Source organism: Ranitomeya variabilis, chromosome 4 (assembly GCF_051348905.1).
Source record: "Ranitomeya variabilis isolate aRanVar5 chromosome 4, aRanVar5.hap1, whole genome shotgun sequence".
Classification (NCBI taxonomy): domain Eukaryota; kingdom Metazoa; phylum Chordata; class Amphibia; order Anura; family Dendrobatidae; genus Ranitomeya; species Ranitomeya variabilis.
In genome coordinates, this window is record NC_135235.1 from 29,984,308 (window position 1) to 30,008,151 (window position 23,844).

The window sequence follows — 23,844 nt, forward strand, 5'->3', positions numbered from 1 at the left end:
CGCTCCTCCATCAAGAATCTTAAGATGGGTCGTCATTTCATCTTCCAACAAGACAACGACCCAAAGCACACAGCCAAGAAAACCAAGGCCTGGTTCAAGAGGCAAAAAATCAAGGTGTTGCAGTGGCCTAGTCAGGCTCCTGACCTTAACCCAATTGAAAACTTGTGGAAGGAGCTCAAGATTAAAGTCCACATGAGACACCCAAAGAACCTAGATAACTTGGAGAAGATCTGCATGGAGGAGTGGGCCAAGATAACTCCAGAGACCTGTGCCAGCCTGATCAGGTCTTAGAAATGACGATTATTAGCTGTAATTGCAAACAAAGGTTATTCTACAAAATATTAAACCTAGGGGTTGAATAATAATTGACCAACACTTTTATGTTTAAAATTTATAAAAATTTAACTGAGCAACAAAACTTTTTGGTTTGTAAGATTTATGCATCTGTTAATAAATCCTGCTCTTGTTTGAAGTTTGAAGGCTCTAACTTATTTGCATCTTATTAAACCTGCTAAATCTGCAGGGGGTTGAATACTACTTGTAGGCACTGTACAGTACAGACCAAAAGTGTGGACTCACCTTCTCATTTAAAGGTTTTTCTGTATTTTCATGACTATGAAAATAGTACATTCACACTGAAGGCATCAAAACTATGAATTAACACATGTGGAATTATATACTTAACAAAAAAGTGTGAAACAACTGAAAATATGTCTTATATTCTAGGTTCTTCCAAGTAGCCACCTTTTGCTTCGATGACTGCTTTGCACACTCTTGGCATTCTCTTGATGAGCTTCACACTCCGTCCTCATGGACCTTTCTGCTTTTTCTTTAGGGGCCGTGATGGACGGTCTGTGACCTTGTGACGCCTCTGGACCTGAACTTCTTATACTTTTATACTTGTATCTGACTCCTATTTTGTGTGTTTGGATAATAAAGTGTTGATCAATTGTTACATATAAGTGGATGTGCCGCCTTCTTTATATGTACGTCACTTTCTTTTCTTTGATACATTGTTTTCTTCGTACATCTGCTGGCATTCAGTAAGCGCTGCTACATTATTGTATCCATTGGATATTCCATAAAAGTCTAGGAGATTTGGGTCCAACTTCTGGAACCTGAATGAGCAAGAGCCTAGGGGCCCACCCATGCCTAACTCTTTCCAATGAGTTTATGGGAGTTCTCACAAACGATCGGTCTTCTGACCCCTGAATATATGTTACAGGTCCAAGTAGACATATGGATATGCAATAACTGTCTAAGAAAAGAACATCCCTTTGAGGAGCTAAACTAGGACAAGTTCTTAAAGGGTTACATAATAATAATAATAATAATCATCATCATCATAAAAACTTGTTTTAATGTGGCAGAACTCTCCACAAACAGTTCCCGCTTCTGAGCACTAGAGGGCAGCACCTGCACAGGGATCAGACCTGATCTAAATCTGCGCTTGTAGCGGAGCCGAGACTATAAATATTAGCGTTTATTTATAACATGATGACATATCCGCTTCCAATGGTTACTGGTAATTAACCGCTGGATACTACCCCTCCCCCCATGCCATGACCGAGCCATCACGCCATATGATGAGCCGCTAACATCATAACCGGTAGCCTGCGGCCGCCATCCTGCGTCTGGTGTTTAATAAGTGTTAGTGAGTAGCCAAAATTGTTCGTAGCGCATCGTCTGCCTCCACCAAAGGGGGCGCCACTAGCTCGGTCGGCACCCCTATGATATATTACCACCTTTCCAACAAAGTCATTTTGTTGCATTTCTTTCTAGATAAAGTTCCCTCGGACAATTTCTCAACATTTCAAGATCTCTGCTTGTTGTCGGTAAATTTAAAAAAAAAAATAAAAAAATATTTTTTTGCCTGCATAACCTGAAAACCTGGTCCGATGTTCGCAGCTGAGGGTTTGTTACAGTTGCGTCCTGTCTCTAGAACCAAACTAGAACTAGAAGCCATTTTTTAACTTTTTTGGTTCCGGGCGTCATCAGTGACAACCTGCACAAAAAAATGCGTCGCTCTTCATATCCCACCGCATCCTCTGCCCAAGTATGGCACTTAAAGGGTTAACTATCATTCCCCCCCCCCCCGACGCAGGAATGTCAAACACTGTTGCTATGAGAACCGAGAGGGTGGGGGGGAAATGATATTACCGTCTCTGTATCTGACCTTCGCGTGTCATCGTGAGCGCCATTCTCTGGAAAGACGGAGGAATACGAGACAGGAGAACGGCGGCACAGCCTAAATCCGATGGGGCGCACCTAGTGAGCGGGGTGCGCCGTACCGTGGCAGGGATTGGAGCAAGCGGCACAGGTTACTTTACATGTGGTGTCACATCCAGAGGGCCGCCATCACACAGTCAAGTACGGTTATAGTAATTGGCACTACCGTGGCATAACTTTTTAATGACTTCTATGGGAGGTAAAAAAGTTGCATAACTTTAAAAAAAACTTTAACAATTTTATGTTAGGCCTGAAATGCCAATGAATGCCTAATGCCTGGCACCTTATCTATTGAGAAACCTGGGAGTATATACAAGGTGCAGAGGTAACTGTGACATCCGGGGCAGGCGGAGGACAAAGGTTCTTCTCAGAGGTAGTGGTGAGCCTGAGACTTGGAGCAGGTAGAGGAAAAAGTATCTGCTGAGCTACTGAAATAGCGGTGTATCTGAGACCTGGGTGAGGCGGACGACTAAGGCTCCTCTTCTTGGGTCGCAAAGGTGCAAAGGTAGTGGGCACCTGAGGACTGGAGAAGGTAGAGAACAAAGGCTCCTCTGCTCAGGTAGCAGAGGTGCAGATGTAGTGGTACACATCGGGCACGGGGCCGGCAGAGAAAGAAGACTCTACTTGTCTGGAAGTAGAGGTGCAGAAGTAGCGGTGCACATAGGGCAGGCGGAGGACAAAAGCTCTTCTGCTCAAGTAGGAGAGGTAGTAGTATACGTGGGACAGGCGGAGAACAAAGCTTCCTCTGCTCAGGAAGTAGAGGTGCAGATGTAGTGGTACACATAAGGCACAGGGCCGGCAGAGAAAGAAGACTCTACTTCCCTGGTAGCAGAGGTGCAGAGGTAGCAGTGTACATGGGGCAGGCGGAGGACAAAGGCTCCTCTTCTCAGGTAGCAGAGGTGCAGATGTAGTAGAGGAAAAAGTTTCCTCTGGTCTGATAGCAGAGCAGCTGCAGATGTAGTGATATATCTAGGACCTGGGTGAGGTGGAGGACTAAGGCTCCTCTTATTGGGTAGCAAAGGTGCAGAGGTAGCAGTGTACAGTAACTGATGCCTGGGGGAGGCAGAGGTCAAAGGCTCCTCTGGTCAGGTAGCAGAGGAGGAAATTTAGTGGTGCACATTGGGCACAGGGCAAGCAGAGACCTCTTGTCTGGTAGCAGAGGTACAGAAGTAACGGTGTACCTGAGGCCGGGGGGAGATGGAGGCCAAAGGCTAATCTGTTAAGGTAGCAGAGGTGCAGAGGTAGTGGTGCACCTGAGGCCTTGCTTAAGCAGAGAACAAAGTTTTGTCTTTTTGGGTAGCAGATGTGCAGAGGTAGTGGTGCACCTGAGGTCTAGGGCAGGCAGAGAACAAAGTCTCCTCTTCTCTGGAAGCAGATGGGCAGAGGTAGTTATGCAACTGAGGTCTGAGGGAGGCAGAGGACAAAGGCTCCTCTTCCCTGGAGGCAGATGTGCAGAGGTAGTTGTGCACCTGAGGTCTAGGGCAGGCAGAGAACAAAGTCTCCTCTTCTCTGGAAGCAGATGGGCAGAGGTAGTTATGCAACTGAGGTCTGAGGGAGGCAGAGGACAAAGGCTCCTCTTCTCTGGAGGCAGATGTGCAGAGGTAGTTGTGCACCTGAGGTCTAGGGCAGGCAGAGGACAAAGGCTCCTCTTCTCTGGAGGCAGATGTGCAGAGGTAGTTGTGCACCTGAGGTCTAGGGCAGGCAGAGGACAAAGGCTCCTCTGCTCTGGAGGCAGATGTGCAGAGGTAGTTGTGCACCTGCTGTCTACGGCAGGCAGAGGACAAAGGCTCCTCTTCTCTGGAGGCAGATGTGCAGAAGTAGTTGTGCACCTGAGGTCTAGGGCATGTGGAGCGCCCCATCAGGCCAGTGGGGTACTCGGTACCAGGTCCGGTGTTCACAGGGGGATGTCACGGTGGCTGACCCGGTCCGTGACCCTGGGACGTCCGTATAAAAGGGGAAAGGTCTTTAAAGGGATAAAGTTTGTGTTCGTGATGCCACCTGTGGTATTCGGTCAGTGTGATGGACGCTGCTTTAAGGGGTCCGCTGGGGTGATGTTATGGCAGCTAGATGGTATACCTTCCCACAGGTGAAGTGTATCCCCAGGCCTTCCCGGTGTTTAGATGGTGAATGGCGAGTAGCGCAGAGAATAACAAGGACACAGGATTGCAGTCTCTTTACCTTTACTGAAGACTTCAGCATCCACAGTCCAGGGCACCGGATCACAGGGCAGGCAGAGTCCAGGCGGTTTGGAGGCAAGTCCAGAGTTCCCTTGTCCAGGTGGAGAATAAAAGCCTTCCTTTGCGCTGTAGTGGTGTAGTCCCTTACTGCCTATAGCTTCACATAAGGTCCTCACAGATGTTATCTCTCTCTCTCTCTGTCCCCCGGATAGGATAGGACAAAACCCATATGACTGGTGACTTGAGCCTGTTTATAGGGTCTCTTAGATGACCCGGCTCTATGGGTATCACCGTGCCTCCTGGGTGTAGGTGCGGACAGGTAACGTGCAATTAGCTGTCCTGCCGGTCTTTGATGTAAGGCGTAGAGGTCAACACAACCTCGGTGTTCCGGCTACCGGAGTTTCTGCGCCTCAGAAGGAGGCAGCCTGCTCGGGGTTGGTCCCCTTCTGGTATCCTCTCCTGTGCTTCCTCTCCTGCACGCTCGGTGCAAACAATTCGGCCTTCAATGTCTCTTTCTGGCTCCGTGAACCTTCTATCCTCCTCAGACGGCTGTCTGGAACTAGCTGAGCTGAGCTCAGCCAGCAACCAACTTCTGTCTGGAACTCCCTAGCTATCCCTACAGACCACCAGTTATATATATGTAGGGAGTGACCTAGTAAATACGAGCAAAAGCTCCCCCTAGTTGCCTGGAGTGTGAAGTGTGGCATGTTTGTGGTACCTGGATGCAGTTATCCTTCCTTGCCTCCAAACGTAACATCACTCTCCCCCAGAGGAAAGCAATACCACTGCGACGACCAGGACCCTGGGGCGCCACACATGCAGAGGACAAGGGCTCCTCTTCTCTGGGGGCAGATGTGCAGAGGTAGTTGTGTACCTGAGGTCTGGGGCAGGCGTAGGACAAAGGCCCCTGTGCTACATAAGAAGGCTGCGGTATAAGAGATGGGACCCTGTGCTGCATTGAGGTGTAGAAACCTCCAGCTCACACCTCTGCTCTGACTGTTGATGCCATACAGCTTTACCTAGTTACTTTGAAGCTCTGTGTAATCAGCAGCCGCCGGCTTTTATCCCTTCCTTTTTGTCATTTGCCCACATGCGGCTGCGGATGCCTATTAACCAGTGTAAACAAGACGGGATTTGAGTGAAGCCACCGTCTGTTTTATGGAGATAAACAGAAATAATTCTGTAGTCTGAATGTGCAGCAGCAAAATCAAGGTAGACGAGGAGATTAGCCTGTGATGGCACGAGGCGGAGGGTGTCAGCGCCTACAAATAATACCGACCTAGAGTGTCAAATCACAAGACTACACTAGTTACAAATAACAGTGCCAAACAGTGCATCAACCAGTGCCATATAATGGACATATACGGTAATACTACTATAATGCGAAAACACAACAGTGCCATACAATGGAGATTTAATACTGCTATAATGAGAAAACACAACAGTGCCATACAATGAACATATAATACTACTATAATGAGAAAACACAACAGAGCCATACAATAAACATATAATACTACTATAATGAGAAAACACAACAGTGCCATACAATGAAAATATAATACTACTATAATGAGAAAACACAACAGTGCCATATAATGTAGATATAATACTGCTATAATGAGAAAACACAACAGTGCCATACAATGTAGATATACACTCACCGGCCACTTTATTAGGTACACCTGTCCAACTTCTTGTTAACACTTAATTTCTAATCAGCCAATCACATGGCGACAACTCAGTGCATTTAGGCATGTAGACATGGTCAAGACAATCTCCTGCAGTTCAAACCGAGCATCAGTATGGGGAAGAAAGGTGATTTGAGTGCCTTTGAACGTGGCATGGTTGTTGGTGCCAGAAGGGCTGGTCTGAGTATTTCAGAAACTGCTGATCTACTGGGATTTTCACGCACAACCATCTCTAGGGTTTACAGAGAATGGTCCGAAAAAGAAAAAAAATCCAGTGAGCGGCAGTTCTGTGGGCGGAAATGCCTTGTTGATGCCAGAGGTCAGAGGAGAATGGGCAGACTGGTTCGAGCTGATAGAAAGGCAACAGTGACTCAAATCGCCACCCGTTACAACCAAGGTAGGCCTAAGAGCATCTCTGAACGCACAGTGCGTCGAACTTTGAGGCAGATGGGCTACAGCAGCAGAAGACCACACCGGGTACCACTCCTTTCAGCTAAGAACAGGAAACTGAGGCCACAATTTGCACAAGCTCATCGAAATTGGACAGTAGAAGATTGGAAAAACGTCGCTTGGTCTGATGAGTCTCGATTTCTGCTGCGACATTCGGATGGTAGGGTCAGAATTTGGCGTAAACAACATGAAAGCATGGATCCATCCTGCCTTGTATGGAGCATCTTTGGGATGTGCAGCCGACAAATCTGCGGCAACTGTGTGATGCCATCATGTCAATATGGACCAAAATCTCTGAGGAATGCTTCCAGCACCTTGTTGAATCTATGCCACGAAGAATTGAGGCAGTTCTGAAGGCAAAAGGGGGTCCAACCCGTTACTAGCATGGTGTACCTAATAAAGTGGCCAGTGAGTGTAATACTGCTATAATGAGAAAACACAACAGTGCCATACAATGGACATATAATACTGGTATAATGATAAAATATAACAGTACCATATAGTGCTCAAATATTCAAATTCAGAAAACACATTATAGCACCATGTGGTGTCAAAATCACAGAGCCATAAAGAAAATGCATAACAGTGATGTCATTACACTACTTTACAAAAAGACACAGCAGTGTCATATGGAAAAGACATTACAGTAAGGGTATGTGCACACGTTGCAGATTTTGCTGCGGATTGGACGCCGCGGATTCACAGCAGTTTTCCATGCGTTGTACAGTACCATGTAAACCTATGGAAAACGAAATCCGCAGTGCACATGGTGCGGAAAATACCGGGTGGAAACGCTGAGTTGTATTTTCTGCAGCATGTCAATTCTTTGTGCGGATTCCGCAGCGTTTTACACCTGCTCCATAATAGGAATCCGCAGGTGTAAAAACCGCAGGTGGAATCCGCACAAAAACCGCAGGAAATCCGCAGTAAATCCACAGGTAAAACGCAGTGCGTTTTACCTAAGGATTTTGCAAAAACGCTGCAGAAAAATCCACACACTAATCCGCAACGTGGGCACATAGCCTTAGAGTACAGGGGACAGGTAGTTCCATGCAGTGCCATCATATCAGTGCCATGCAATGGATACATACTACTACTAAACAGAGAGCACATGGCGGTACCATGCATCATACAATGAAATCATGACAATTATCTTACAGAAAACACATAGCTGCACATGGAGAACCCATAATAGTGCCATGCAACGCTCACACAACACTCCTACATGGCAATGGTCCAGCCTGTGTGTTGGGCTCACCATGCATGTGTGGTGACGGTGACACAGCCGAGACACACGCACCTGCGGAGCCGATCAGCCGGAGCGCTCCAGGTATCTGGGTTCCCCCTGCAGTTTATTCGGTAAGCACTATAGGTTGCCGAATAAGCCCTGACCCGATCAGATTCGCTCATCTCTGTTTCTAATGACTCTATAGAATATATAAGTTTCACTTTTTGTATTGAAGAACTGAAATAAATAACTTTTTGATGAAATTCTAGTTTTGTGTGAAGACCCTGTATAATAGCGTAGCAGCCTGCAGAGAACACACAACAGCGCCATGCAGTGCTCAAACAACACTACCATACAGAGAACATATACATTTACCATACAGGGCTTATATAACACCATAATATAAAACCATGCAACAATAACATGAGAAGAGCACACAACACTACCATACAGAACCATGCACAGCTTCTATAACACTCCTATACAGAAACTATAAAAGTAGCATACAGACAAGGTATAAGAGTGCCATACATTGCTTCTAAAACACCGCCATACAGGGCTTATATAAGACCACTATACAGGGCTTATATAACATCGCTATACTGTGCTTATATAATATCCCCATACAGGACTTATATAACACCACCATACAGGGCTGATATAACACCACAATACAAGGCTTATATAACATCGCCATACAATGCTTATATAAAACCACCATACAGGGTTCATATAACACCACCATACAAGGATTATATAACATCGCCATACAGGGCTTATATGACATCGCCATACAGGGCTTATATAATATCATTATACAGGGCTTATATAACACCGCTATACAGGGCTTATATAACATCGCTATACTGTGCTTATATAATATCCCCATACAGGACTTATATAACACCACCATACAAGGATTATATAACACCACAATACAAGGCTTATATAACATCGCCATACAATGCTTATATAAAACCACCATACAGGGTTCATATAACACCACCATACAAGGATTATATAACATCGCCATACAGGGCTTATATGACATCGCCATACAGGGCTTATATAATATCATTATACAGGGCTTATATAACACCGCTATACAGGGCTTATATAACATCGCTATACTGTGCTTATATAATATCCCCATACAGGACTTATATAACACCACCATACAGGGCTTATATAACACCACAATACAAGGCTTATATAACATCGCCATACAATGCTTATATAAAACCACCATACAGGGTTCATATAACACCACCATACAAGGATTATATAACATCGCCATACAGGGCTTATATAACATCGCCATACAGGGCTTATATAATATCATTATACAGGGCTTATATAACACCGCCATACAGGGCTTATATAACACCACCATACATGGCTAATATAAGACCACTATACAGGCATTATATAACATCCCCATACAGGGCTTATATAACACCACAATACAAGGCTTATATAACATCGCCATACAATGCTTATATAAAACCACCATACAGGGTTCATATAACACCGCCATACAGGGCTTATATAACATCGCCATACAGCGCTTATATAATATCATTATACAGGGCTTATATAACACCACCATACATGGCTAATATAAGACCACTATACAGGGCTTATATAACATTGCTATACTGTGCTTATATAATATCCCCATACAGGACTTATATAACATCGCCATACAGGGCTTATATAATACTAGACTGTGGCCCGATTCTAACGCATCGGGTATTCTAGAATATGCATGTCCCCGTAGTATATAGACAATGATGATTCCAGAATTCGCGGCAGACTGTGCCCGTCGCTGATTGGTCGAGGCAACCTTTATGACATCATCGTTGCCATGCTGTGCCCATCGCTGATTGGTCGAGACGCGGGATTTCCAGGACAGACAGACAGACAGACAGACAGAAAAACCCTTAGACAATTATATATATAGATCCCCATACAGGACTTATATAACACCACCATACAAGGATTATATAACACCACGATACAAGGCTTATATAACATCGCCATACAATGCTTATATAAAACCACCATACAGGGTTCATATAACACCACCATACAAGGATTATATAACACCACGATACAAGGCTTATATAACATCGCCATACAAGGATTATATAACACCACCATACAGGGCTTATATAACACCACCATACAAGGATTATATAACACCACCATACAGGGCTTATATAACATTATTTTACAGGGCTTATATAACACCAGCCATAGAGGGCTTATATAACACCATCATACAAGGCTTATATAACATCGCCATACAGGGTTCATATAACACCACCATACAGGGCTTATATAACACCACCATACAAGGATTATATAACACCATCATACAAGGCTTATATAACATCGCCATACAGGGTTCATATAACACCACCATACAGGGCTTATATAACACCACCATACAAGGATTATATAACACCACCATACAGGGCTTATATAACACCGCCATACAGGGCTTATATAACACCACCATACAGGGCTTATATAACACCTCCATACAGAGCTTATATAACATCATTATACAGGGCTTATAAAACACTGCCATACAGGGCTTATATAACCCCACCATACAAGGCTAATATAACATTATTATACAGGGCTTATATAACACCACCATAAAGGGCTTATATAACACCACCATTCAAGGATTATATAACACCACCATACAGGGCTTATATAACATCGCCATACAGGGCTTATATAACATAATTATACAGGGCTTATATAACACTGCCATACAGGGATTATATAACCCCACCATACAAGGCTTATATAACATTATTATACAGGGCTTATATAACACCACCACACAGGGCTAACATTCCAACATGACAACGATCCAAAACACAAGGCCAAGTTGACCTGTCATTAGTTACAGCAAAACACAGTTAAGATTCTAGAGTGGCCATCTCAGTCTCCTGACCTCAATATCATTGAGCCACTCTGGAGAGATCTCAAGTGAGCAGTTCATGCTATACAGCCCAGGAATTTGCAGGAACTGGGGGCTTTTTGCCACAAAAGACTTCAAGCTGTCATTGATTTTGGGGGGGGGGGAGGCAGGCAACACACGGTATTAAGATATGGGGTACGTGAACTGTTGATCAGAAACATTTGGATGTTTTGGATTCTCATTATGGTTTAAAAAGAGAAAACACAGTAGTTTGACAATAAATGGCTTCACCCAACCACTAACCATGAGTGGAGAAGAAGGTTTGGTGTTATCATTCATATTGTCTGAAAAAGGCCAAGAAAGCACAAATTCTTCAGGGGTATGTAAACTTTTGATCACAACTGTATATTACACCTCCATACAGGGCTTATATAGCCTCGGACATATTATGGTTCAGGAGGGTTATAGAGGTTAGACCTGATGATGATTGGCCCTGATGCAACTATCCGTAGGGTCAGTCTTATTTACGAGCAAAGTAACCCATCTGCTTTCCACTTTTAGATAGTTTTCTCATCATTTTAGGCAACACGTAGTGTTCAAATTTTAAGCTGCATCTAATTAATGTTCTCATAAAGAGCCACATTATACTGCCATCTACTCCCAAGATAAAACTACTATGCAAATCCCAAATGATACAAATATATGCTTAATAAACAGATTTTTTTTCCTTAGAAAATGAAAATATTTGACTGTATGGGAAACATTAAATGGAGTCAAGAGGTGAACAGAACCTAATCTATATATATATAAAGCTGAGTGTATGTATGTGTGTGTATGTATCAAGCCACGCCCACACCACATAGCCCCGCCCACTCCGCTTAGCCACACTCACTCCACACACAAAGCCATGTCCACACGGCCTACGTTGTTAGCGCACATGGGCAGAGACACATTCACCTCGATTGCCACCCTGCAAATCTCACTGGCTGCGACGTCCCAGCTGCTGCAAGCTACAATCAGGGCCGCCGCCTTCAGAGTATCAGTGCGCAGCAGGCACAGGCCATATCTAGCTCCGTCGTGTCTAGAATGGAGTTGCTCCTGTGAGGCACGGGAAAGGGAGGAGCCTCACGGATTACACCGCTGTGCTCATAACAGGAAGTTGCTGTGCGGGTGTGAGGGGAAGAGAGGAGTGAAGGAAAAATGAGAGGAGTGAGGGGAAAATGAGAGGAGTAAGGGGAAAATGAGAGGAGTGAGGGGAAAATGAGAGGAGTAAGGGGAAAATGAGAGGAGTGAGGGGAAAATGAGAGGAGTAAGGGGAAAATAGTGGAGTGAGGGGAAAATAGTGGAGTGAGGGGAAAATAGTGGAGTGAGGGGAAAATAGTGGAGTGAGGGGAAAATGAGAGGAGTGAGGGGAAAATAGTGGAGTGAGGGGAAAATAGTGGAGTGAGGGGAAAATGAGAGGAGTGAGGTGAAAATAAGAGGTGTGAGGGGAAAATAGTGGAGTGAAGGAAAATAGTGGAGTGAGGGAAAATAGTGGAGTGAGGGAAAATACTGGAGTGAGGAGAAAATGAGAGATGTGAGGTGAAAATGAGAGGTGTGAGGTGAAAATGAAGAGTTGTCAGTGAGGATGAAATGAGAGGAGTGAGGGGAAAATAATGGAGTTATCGGAAAATAACAGGTGTGAGGTCAAAATGACAGGTGTGAGGGGGAAAGTAAGAGGAGTGAGGGGGAAAATGAGAGGCGTGAGGTGGAAAGTGAGAGATGTGATGGGGAAAATGAGAGGCGTGATGGGAAAATGAGAGAAGAGAGGTGCTGCTGGAACGCCCGCCAGGGCCGTGGGGTTTTCAGTACCGGGTCCAGTACTTAAAGGGATGTGTCACAGTGGCGCGGTGACCTGGTCCGTGGCCCTGGGAGCCCATGTTAAAGGGAAGGTCTTTAAAGGGGTTTGTGAAGTAATAAAAGTTTGTGACGCCACCTGTGGTATTCGGTCAGGGGTGACTGACGCTGCTAAAAGGGGTACTCTGGTGTGATGTTATGGCAGCAGGGCTGGTATGGCTTCCCACAGATTGAGAGCATTGCTTGCCATTAGATGCTATTGCGCATGCGCCAGTACCGCTTTGTTGAAGCAAATTTTTTCTTTTTTGAAGACCACAATATTAAATGCATAGGCACAATGGCACGTCACTGAAGAGTCAAGGTTCAGTGACCGGTCATTTAAGCCCAGAATGATCATGATGAGGCCAGGGCACCAAAAAAAATCCACATACCGGCACGCCCCGGAGCGCCAGCATCTCATTAACTTAAAACTTCAAACACAGATTAAAAAAAGAAACATAAGATGGATTTCTCCAACCCTAACAATGCCTGTAGTTTGCTTAACAAAATCCCGATGACAGGTTCGCTGTAAAATTATTTAGACAGCTACAACTAATGCCACTCTAGATTAGTCCTTCTTTAACATTTCTAACTAATTGGTATTACACTCCCACAAGGTTGAAATCGATTTGCAATCTCCATGCTTTTCTAATGGAAATACCAAAAATCTGTTCATCTTTGCGCCGGAAGGAAAAGCCAAAAATGTTGTTTATCAAAAGGCTCTGGAATGAGTTGAAAATAAAACACTCTCAATACTTGGGTAATCAATTAGTTAATTTGTGCTCCAAATCTGTAGTGGAATATATGGTGTGAAATGTTTTTATGTGCAATATAATCATTATAATTTGCTATAACTAACCACAGCTAGTTACTATGCTCGGGCAACGCCGGGCTCTTCCGCTAGTATTTTAATAAAAACATAACGTGGCAAGATAATTAAGTCATAAAAAGCCCAAATAATACCACCTTATTGTGTGAATGTAATACTGCCATATACAGTGACAATAGTATTGTCACATAATGGCAAGACAATTCAGATATATACAGCCCAAATAATACCACCATATAGTGCGAATGTAATACTTCCATATATAGTCCAAATAATAGTGTTATAGTGCCAACATAATACTGCCATATACAGTCCAAATAATACTGTTAAATAGTGGCAAGGTAATTCTGCCATGTACAGCCCAAATAATACCGTCAAAGTGGCACGGTAATTCTGCCATATGCAGCCCAAATTATACCATCATACAGTACCAATGTAATACTGCCACTTACAGTACAAATAATACCACCATGTAGTGGCCAAATAATTCTGCCTTAGAAAGCTCAAATAGTACCACCATATAGCTCCACAATAATACTGCCTTGCACGTATGTGCAGCGCCCCAGAGTCCTGGTCGTTGCAGTACTGTGGCTCTGCCACTATGGGGAGCTATGGTGCGTCTGATGGCACTGAAGGAGTTCATCTGACCAGGTATCACATACACCAATACATTTCACAGCCGGGCCTCCGGGGGGAGCTAAGGGTTCTATTCACTAGGCCACTCCCCACCATAGTGGGTAAACTGGGGGTCAGGCAGGAAGTTAGTCAGAAGCTGACTGGGTTGGAACCAGGCAACACCTTGTGGCAGAGGGTGTTGTGGGGGAAGATACAGTAGGGTCTCTGTCAGGGGTGGGATCCTGACAGAGGCTTGGCAACTTGAACGAACGTAACGGGACCGTGCCTGCTCAGGATAGCGGCGGTGCCCAAGAAAGGATCAGAAGCGAGATAGATTGTGCTGAGTGAGAAACGAGATCATAGCAATAGGAGAAATACCAGTAGGAGTCGTGCTGTAAGACCGGAGCAACATCCTACTGAGGCGCACTACCGGTGGCCGGAACACCGAGGGAGTATTATAATATCCAGCTTCAAGCAATACTCTAAACAGCGGCAGGACAGTCAGTCATAGGCGGGCTGTCTAACTCAAATCACCTATGAAGTCTTGGGGGCAACTTGTGGAGAGGGGCGTCTCTAGGGTCCCGGAAGAGCTCCGAGCCTACCCGTCAAACGGGTGCCGTCCCAACCAGAACATCAGGGAGGGACGGAGGATTAGCAGAACATCATCTAATCGAGTTGTGAGGGAACTTAAGAAACAGACACAACAGTTGTGGGGGCTTTCCGTAAGCACAGCAGGGAAGGACCACAACACATAGCGCAAGCAGGAAGGCACAGATTTCCACCTGTGAAGAGAACTCTGGAGGTGCCATTGGACCGGCCGGACTTGCGCAGCCTGGTGAACCGTATTCTGGACTGAGGACTCAAAGATCTTCAGTAAAGAGGTAAAGAGACTGCAACCTGGTGTCCTCGTTATTTATCGCGATCTGCACCTCACAACTGCACCTTTATCACCACTTATTGCACCGGACGTCCCCCACTGACTGGCAGGGCCACGGACCAGGTCTAGCCACCGTGACAACCCCAGGACTGAGACCCAGAGGCCCGGCTCCGGGTACCCCTCGGCCCCGCGGCGGTGTGGGGGCGCTCCATATACATATTACCATATAATGCATAATTAATATGTAGTACCGTAATTAAATTATACTGCCTCATGGGGCCCATATTACTGCCATATAGAACATGACAATATTTAGAAATTGATTTATAGCATTATCTACCATTCACCTCTTAATAATACTGTGTGGTCTTAATTTGCTCCTGGCCATCCGCTCTTTGGAGGGGTCTCTGGGCAGTAAGCCAGTTTGCCATCCCCTAAATGTGGACCTCACTGTTCCCTCTATCGATCACATGGAAATCTTTTGCTTATATTGCGCTATATGGCGATCTCACGGAGAGTCGTAATGAGATGTGACGTTCTTCATGTTGTCAAATGCATATCCATAACCAAGACTGAAGCGCGAAGTCCTGGAGACAGGTCCAGGGGGGATGCACAGTGATCACATTGCTTTCATTGGGGGCCCGGTGTCCTACGATGAATGTTTTACAGGACTGTATAATGTATGCAGCGCATGAACCTGCATTATTGGCATCTAATTACATGCTACAATGGCGAGTAATGAACAGCAATTTAACTCAAAATGAATGTTCACAGACCCCTAACGAACCAGTGACACTGTCAAGTACATAAATCGCTTATATCAGGGGTGTCTACCGGAGCAGAACACCCGCAGCTCCTAAGCCCAAGACTAAAGCGCCGGCCTTGTGCATTTAGCTATAAATGGATCACGAGGGTCAAGCGTTTCCAAGGCAAGACAATGGGATGATTAATGATTCCTTTTACCTTTAATTGTATCTATCGCAATCCAGATCATTTCATGCTTCTCAGTTGTATCTGTTAATGGCGGATTTCCTTTCTCGATGACCTGAAGATTAACCTCTTGGTTGGATGAAGAGTCTACACTTAGCAATGACTCCCCAGACCAGGAAGACAAGTTCCTTCAGTTGGGTCATACAGTCAGTATTGCATATGGAAGACCAGCTGGGTGAGGTTTCAGCACATAAGTCTGGCCTTTAACCTATGACCAAAGATTGGAGACTGCATCTTTATGGCAAGGGTGTAGACCACTGCCCCTGTCCAAGTTTGGAGACCACGGCCATAGGTCAACTTTGGAGATTACTATTCTCGACAAAGCTGGAGACCACTGCGCTAGCGCAATATTGGAGATTGGAGACCACAACAATATGGCAAGGTTGAAGATTGTACACTGAGACAAGTCTGGAGACCATGGCCATAGGTCAAGGTTTGACAATACTGTCCTCTGACAAAGTTGGAGACCACTGAGCTACCGCAAGATTGCAGACCACTGCTATAAGACAAAAATGAAAACCATAGCTCTAGGGAAAGGTAGGAGACCACTGTGCTAGGGTAAGATCAGGATTGGAAACTTGCCTAGGGCAAGTTTAAAGACCAGTGAACTGGGCAAGTTTGCAGACTACAGTGGGAAACCACTGTCCCATGGGAAGGTTAGAGTCCACAGTCCTCTGGCAGTATTGCAGACCATTGCACTAAGGTAAGCTTGGAGACCACATTCCTATGGAAATGATGGAGACCACAGCACTGCACTGGGACAGGTTTTGGAGACCACTACCATAGGTCAAGGTTGGAAACTTTTGTCCTCCAGCAAAGTTTGAAACCACTGAGCTAGCACAAGATTGGAGAATGGAGACCATTGCTCTAAGTAAAAAATAAAAACCGAAGCTCTAGGGAAAGATAGGATACCACTCTACCTGGGTAAAATCATTGGAGACTTGGCTTGAGCAAGTTTAAAGACCACTGTACTGTGCAAGTTTAGAGACTACTGAACTAGGTCAGAATTATCAACCACTGCCCAATTACAAGTTTGAATACCACTGTCAACTGCCAAGGTTGGGATCTAAAGCCCTGGGGAACAATTTGAGACCACTGCACTAGGGCAAGCATGAAGACCACAATTCTGGCGAAGAATTGGTGACCGCTGCACTATGACAAGTTTGGAGATTACTGGTATAAAACAATATTGAAAACCACAGTGCTAGGGCAAGGCTGGAGACCACGATTGTAGAGGAAAGCTGGAGGTTACTGGAGTAGGCCAAAGTTAGACACTACTGCCAAATGGAATGGTGAAAGGGCACTGCCCTAGGAGAAAGATAGAGATCACTGTAAAAGGGAAAGGTTGGAGACCACTATTGTAGAGAAAGGCTAGAGATCACTGAAATGGGGCAAGGTTGGACACTAGTGCCATGGGGGGAGGGGGGAGGCCTCTGTCATAGGTCAAAATTGGAGGTCACTGACATTGGACAGGTTGAAGATCACTGCTTAGGACAAGGTTGGGGATCACTGCTCAGGATAACGTTGAACGTTGGAGATCTCTGCTTACAACAAGGTTCAAGATCACTGCTTAGGACAAGGTTGGAGATCACTGCTTAGAACAAGGTTGAAGATCACTGCTTAGGACAAGGTTGAAGATCACTGCTTAGAACAAGGTTGAAGATCACTGCTAGGACAAGGTTGAAGATCACTGCTTAGGACAAGGTTGAAGATCACTGCTTAGGACAAGGGTGAAGATCAATGCTTAGGACAAAGTTGGAGATCACTGCTTAGAACAAAGTTGAAGATCACTGCTTAGGACAACGTTGGAGATCACTGCTTAGGAAAAGGTTGGAGATCACTGTGTAGAACAAGGTTGAAGATCACTGCTTAGAACAAGGTTGAAGATCACTGCTTAGGACAAGGGTGAAGATCACTGCTTAGGACAAGGGTGAAGATCACTGCTTAGGACAAGGTTGAAGATCACTGCTTAGGACAAGGTTGAAGATCACTGCTTAGAACAACGTTGAAGATCACTGCTTAGAAGAACGTTGAAGATCACTTCTTAGGACAAGGTTGGAGATCACTGCTTAAAACAAGGTTGAAGATCACTGCTTAGAGCAACGTTGAAGATCACTGCTCAGGACAAGGTTGAAGATCACTGCTTAGTACAAGGTTGAAGATCACTGCTTAGGACAAGGTTGAAGATCACTGCTTATGACAAGGTTGAAGATCACTGCTTAGAACAACGTTGAAGATCACTGCTTAGGACAAGGTTGGAGATCACTGCTTAGGACAAGGTTGAGTGTCATAGCCCTAGGATAAGTTTGGAGACCACTATAATAAGGCAAGGCTGGAGACTGAATACATATGGCACATTTTTAAACCATAGTAATGGAACAAGGTCATACTTTACAGAGGGGCAGATCCAGTGACGGCTATGAGCCTCCCACAGAGGAAACCCCCAGGTCTGGTTGTCTTGTTGAGAACATTATGCCCCCGAGGAGCTGACCTGCAGATGCTTGTGCTTTCTTTTCTACATGTGTGACTATGGAGTGCTGCGCTCCTGATGGCATCGCCCTCCTACAGATCTGAGCGCGCTGCACCGTCTACGGGGGAGGTAAAAGGTTGTTAGGAAGTAATAGGGCTTTTATCTCTGCAGTGATTTGAATGAGATGTAATGGACTGGAAGTTTTTCTTAATGTTCCATAACGTTTGGATTTCCCTCATCACGTCTCGGGGGAAATGTTTAAAAAAAGAAATATTTTCTGCAAAAACCATTTAGTTGTCAACTGCTTTGCCCTGCATGAGTCATGGGATAACAAGGCTGACAGGGACGTTTCTCCGGGTGTTTTTCCTCCATCTATTTCCCTTTCCCCAAACAACATAAACCACATAGTTAATTATTTAAAGGGATTGTCTAGCATTGGGAAAAAAAAGGCAGTTTTCATCCAAAACCAGCACCACCCGTCCAAAGGTTGTAGCCCTGCACCATTCACTTCAATGGAGCTAAGCTGCAATACCACACGCGACCTGTAGACAGGGGTGGCGCTGGTTTTGGCTGGAAACAGGAAGTCATGTTTTTCTTTTCGTGGACAAACCCTTTAACTCGTTGTTTTGCATTCATTTTTTTGTATCTCTGAGTTCCCTTTTCCTAAAAGTAGACTCTGTTAAATAACACAGTATTTATACATGCAGTCCTATGCAAAAGCACAATCAGTTGTGTCAAATGGCAAATTCAGCTTTGCTATATTTTGGCATAAAGCGATACTTTTGAACACACAATAAAGATTTTTGTTCATTTTGTTTGTAGATACAATGTTGCACTCAGTGATTGCTGGACAATCCCCTCCTCTGCTCCAGTCTTAAAGGGATATTGCACTTTTAGCATCTAGACGTAATATAGCAAATGCATTAGTGGAAATCAACTAATAGTGACCCTTTAACACCCGACCCTGCCACGGACAACTGAATTTCATTTGCTCTATGGCTTTGCAGATGTTGCAAAACTACAACTCTGGTCATGCTTTGTCAGCCCCAGGAAATGCTGGGATTGCAGTTTTGCAACAGTTGGAAACTACTGGTAATTTAAACAACAGAGACGCGCTGGGTTGAGTTAATAGGATGCTGGCCCTTTAAGAGATGTTTGATTGACACGCCACCGTATAATTTCCATATAACAATTAAAATGCACTCCGATACTAATGAGCCTGTAAAGTGACGGAGTGTTATAATTACCAGCACCACGAAATCTATTATTCACAGTAATCTAATTGACATGCCCCATTATAATCCGGCTGAAAGGTTGGCTCTTCCCCATTAAGAAGCCGCCCCCAGCGGGAAATTTTCCAGCATTTTATTACTTCCAGATAATTCTGCTTCACTTATAAATATTCAACCCGCAGCAAAGATGGCGAAACGTGGCGGAATTCACCCAGAAAGGTCCAAGCTGCAACTAACTGTGCCGTACGACAACCTCGGCTCTGCTACATCAGTACATGTTGGCATCGCATTCTGGTTCTATTGCAATCCCTACTGTTCCCTATACACATCAAGTATCACAAGAACTACTACTCCCAGCAGCTACATCCTATAAACGCACATTCCTATAATTATGACAACCCCTCCCCCATCCATTATCCATGTAGTGATCCGATGTGATCAGAGCGGATCCACGCCTGATTTTACCTTGTATTGCGGTATATGTTGACATGACTTGATGGCGGTATTATTTATTCTCATGGTGAAATCCAATGTCAAGGTTTACGATCCCAGACTTGACTTACAATATTACACTAGAATCTACGCATCAGGATAAGATACGATAAATATGATCTAATAAAATTATTTTGACCCCCAAATGCCCCCTTGCTAAGCCCCTACAACGAGCTGCGGTTGGGTTGCATCGTCCTGCTGCACAGACCTATCAGCAATCTATTGCAAATCTGTGGGGAAACCTGGCAGCAAGTGTTCAATTCCAGAGCAGCGCCCCCGCAGGACAAATAAAACATTACACAGCTTTCATTTAAAAGGGACTGCCCAGGAGTAAATAAACTTGGCTGCTTTCTTCCAAAAACAGCGTCACGCCGACCCAGAGGTTATAGGTAGAAATGCAACTCAGCCCTAATTATGTTATTGGGGCTGGACTGCAATACCAGATACAACCTAGGCGTGGCGCTGTTTTTGGAAACAGACCCTTAAAATCATAAATGCGTCAGGTCCTCAAAAGAGAAAAGCTCTTTGTAGTCACCGGCTGAGCCCTAGGAATGAAATAAAGTATTAACGCTTTCCTTCCCTTCACAAAGGATCCCAAAATTAACCCCGTCACTGCCTTATTCCAGTAGAAATTCTGACATTAACTCTTTCCTGAAAATAACCCAATCACTTGTTTGATCACCAGGAATTCAGACATAAACCCTTCTCTTCTCTAGAACATCAGGGATCATAAAATTAACCACTTCACTTCCTTTCACCACTATTCTGACATTCTGACATTAACTCTTCACTTCCCCTGAACACCATAAATCCAAAAATTAATCCTGATGACTGTTATAGACCACTAGGGATCCTGCCATCAATTTCTTCACTGTCCTACACCACCAGGGATCCTGAAATTATCATTCACTTCCACTGACCACCAGGGATCCTGAAATTAACCATTCACTTCCATAGACCACCAGGGATCCTGAAATTAACCATTCACTTCCATAGACCACCAGGGATCCTGGAAATAACCATTCAATTCCATAGACCACCAGGGATCCTGAAATTAACCATTCACTTCCACAGACCACCAGGGATCCTGGAAATAACCATTCAATTCCATAGACCATCAGGGATCCTGAAATTAACCATTCACTTCCATAGACCACCAGGGATCCTGAAATTAACCATTCACTTCCACAGACCACCAGGGATCCTGAAATTAACCATTCACTTCCATAGACCACCAGGGATCCTGGAAATAACTATTAAATTCCACAGACCACCAGGGATCCTGAAATTAACCATTCACTTCCATAGACCACCAGGGATCCTGAAATTAACCATTCACTTCCATAGACCACCAGGGATCCTGGAAATAACCATTCAATTCCACAGACCACCAGGGATCCTAAAATTAACCATTCACTTCCACAGACCACCAGGGATCCTGGAAATAACCATTCAATTCCATAGACCACCAGGGATCCTAAAATTAACCATTCACTTCCATAGACCACCAGGGATCCTGGAAATAACCATTCACTTCCATAGACCACCAGGGATCCTAAAATTAACCATTCACTTCCACAGACCACCAGTGATCCTGAAATCAACCATTCATTTCCACAGACCACCAGGGATCCTGAAATTAACCATTCACTTCCACAGACCACCAGGTATCCTGAAATTAACCCCTTCACTTCCACAGACCACTAAGGATCCTGAAATTAACCCCTTCACTTCCATAGACCACCAGGGATCCTGACGTTAACATTTTCATTGTCTCAGACCACAAGAGAATTAATAAAATTAACCCCTTCACTGCAGTAGAACACCGGGGTTCTCTAGATCACCAAGGATTCTGACATTAACTCGTCACTGCCATAAAACACCAGATATATTAACATTAACCCTTTCAGTGCTGCCTTAGACCACCCAACAACTTGGACCATTTGCTCGAACAATTTATTTCATCCTGGCCTTTCATCACCGGCGTAGACCTGACCCCCAACACATCAGAGTTTTTTCCATCATATGACTCGTCCATGTCTCTGTACGGCATGGCGCAGTCTACTATGCTGTTCCATACAGTAAAGTGCAGGTATACACACATTATACAGGATTATGCTTCTCAGCATGTATTGGGTCAATGAATCCCAATGGATAAGGTTATGTGAGCCGTAGACCTCTCCTCCCGATACACAGCCCCGCTCCCCCAATCAATAACAGATCATTGAGGATCAGGTTTCCAGCGCCACTTTTAGCATTGACCTCTGACATTCCTGGAGGGGTGTAACAGTTCTATGGATTTTCACATCTCTTTCCTTTATGTTTCCTCCATGGAACCAGGATTTTATTGAATGCCGCCATCGTGAACGGTGGAAAACAAGTAAATCAGAAGAAAACAATTTGCTTAGGTGTAAAATGGTCTAGTGCAATGATCTAGAGGAAGAAGAATGGTCTATCCACTCATCCCTTTAATTAAAGAGGAGGAGAACCCCAGACTTCATAGATCACAATACACAAACCAAAGTCTTGTGGGCACTTATTGCATACAGCAATATAAATAAGGCATATTATCTAGGGGGCATCGCATCATTGCTTCTATGGAAGCATATAGCGATCACGGTACCCATAGTCACCCCATGGAATCACATAGGGTGCCTATGGGTACTATGGATAAGGCGGTGTGCCTGTATGACTCTAATAGCCCTCAAGTCAGTTCCAGAATCCAATTAACATTTACTTGCACTTGGTTTTTGTCTTCTTTTTGTCTTATTCTCCACTCTGAAAATTTTAAAGACATACACATTACAAAACATTTTTTTGTATATATTAGTAGTTACCTTTAATGAAACTTAGTTAACAAAACTTTACATTTACAGCATAATCCCAGTTGCAAATATTTAGCTTTTGGGAGTGCCTCTTCCAGTAATATAGGCTGAATGTGACCTCTGTGTGATCTCTCCCAGTAATACAGGCTGGATGTAACCAGAGTGCTGCTGTCTATTTTATCTTCTTTATTAGCACAGTTTCTATACTGCATTATTTCCTATCCATCTGCTTTCCTGCTTATCCGGTAGTCTGTTTTCTCTGCACTCCCTGCGACTGTAGATGCTTTCTCCCTTCGCTGGACTGTAGAGGTCTGTGTACTACACCATCCCTCCTGTTATCTCTAACACTTAGAAAAGGGACAGTAAGAGCACAGAAAGCCATCAGAACAATGCGCAGGAGCTCTGATGGATTTGTATCTTTACAGCACATATATCTCAAGCCACGAGGAAAGGCAAGGAAGAACACGTCTGCTTGAAGGGAAGCTAGATCGTAAGCTCAATTGGCAATGGATGCATATGCTGATAAAGCTGGTTCCCAAGATCAAATCAACAGATTGTAAGGAGTAAGGACTGTGGCATTACATCATGAGCGTGACAATGTGATAAAAACAGGAGGCAGGAGTGGCATTAGGGGCAGGCAAACAATGCAAATGCCTAGGGCTCCCACACAGAAAGGGGGACCCCTGCGTCTGCAGCCCCTTTATCAAGTGCACAGAGGGTGTACAGCATTACTTGTCAGGAAGCACAACTCTGGGCATGGCCACCATATCATCTAATCAGAGCATGAGACCATTTTGGCTCCTCTGTTTTCATTGAATGAGCCGAATACAAACATTTAGATGGCTGAGAATTAGGAGAGATACATTATATGGCCAAACGTATGTGGACGCCTATATCAGCTTGTTGGACGTCATTAATATGGA

At 44.5% G+C, this 23,844-nt stretch overlaps 1 protein-coding gene and 1 long non-coding RNA gene across 5 annotated transcripts in view; one reads left to right on the forward strand and one right to left on the reverse strand.

The window, feature by feature from the left end:
- Positions 1 to 962, forward strand: part of LOC143769584 (uncharacterized) — a 66,757-nt gene extending 65,795 nt beyond the window's left edge. The window contains exon 5 of one of the 2 annotated variants that reach the window (XR_013214426.1): positions 836 to 962. This is a non-coding gene — a long non-coding RNA (uncharacterized LOC143769584). The remainder of the gene's footprint in view (positions 1 to 835) is intronic. The other variant, XR_013214425.1, reaches the window with a different exon arrangement.
- KCNIP2 (potassium voltage-gated channel interacting protein 2) overlaps positions 1 to 23,844 on the reverse strand; it is a 514,316-nt gene that overhangs the window by 112,805 nt on the left and 377,667 nt on the right. The window lies entirely within an intron of this gene.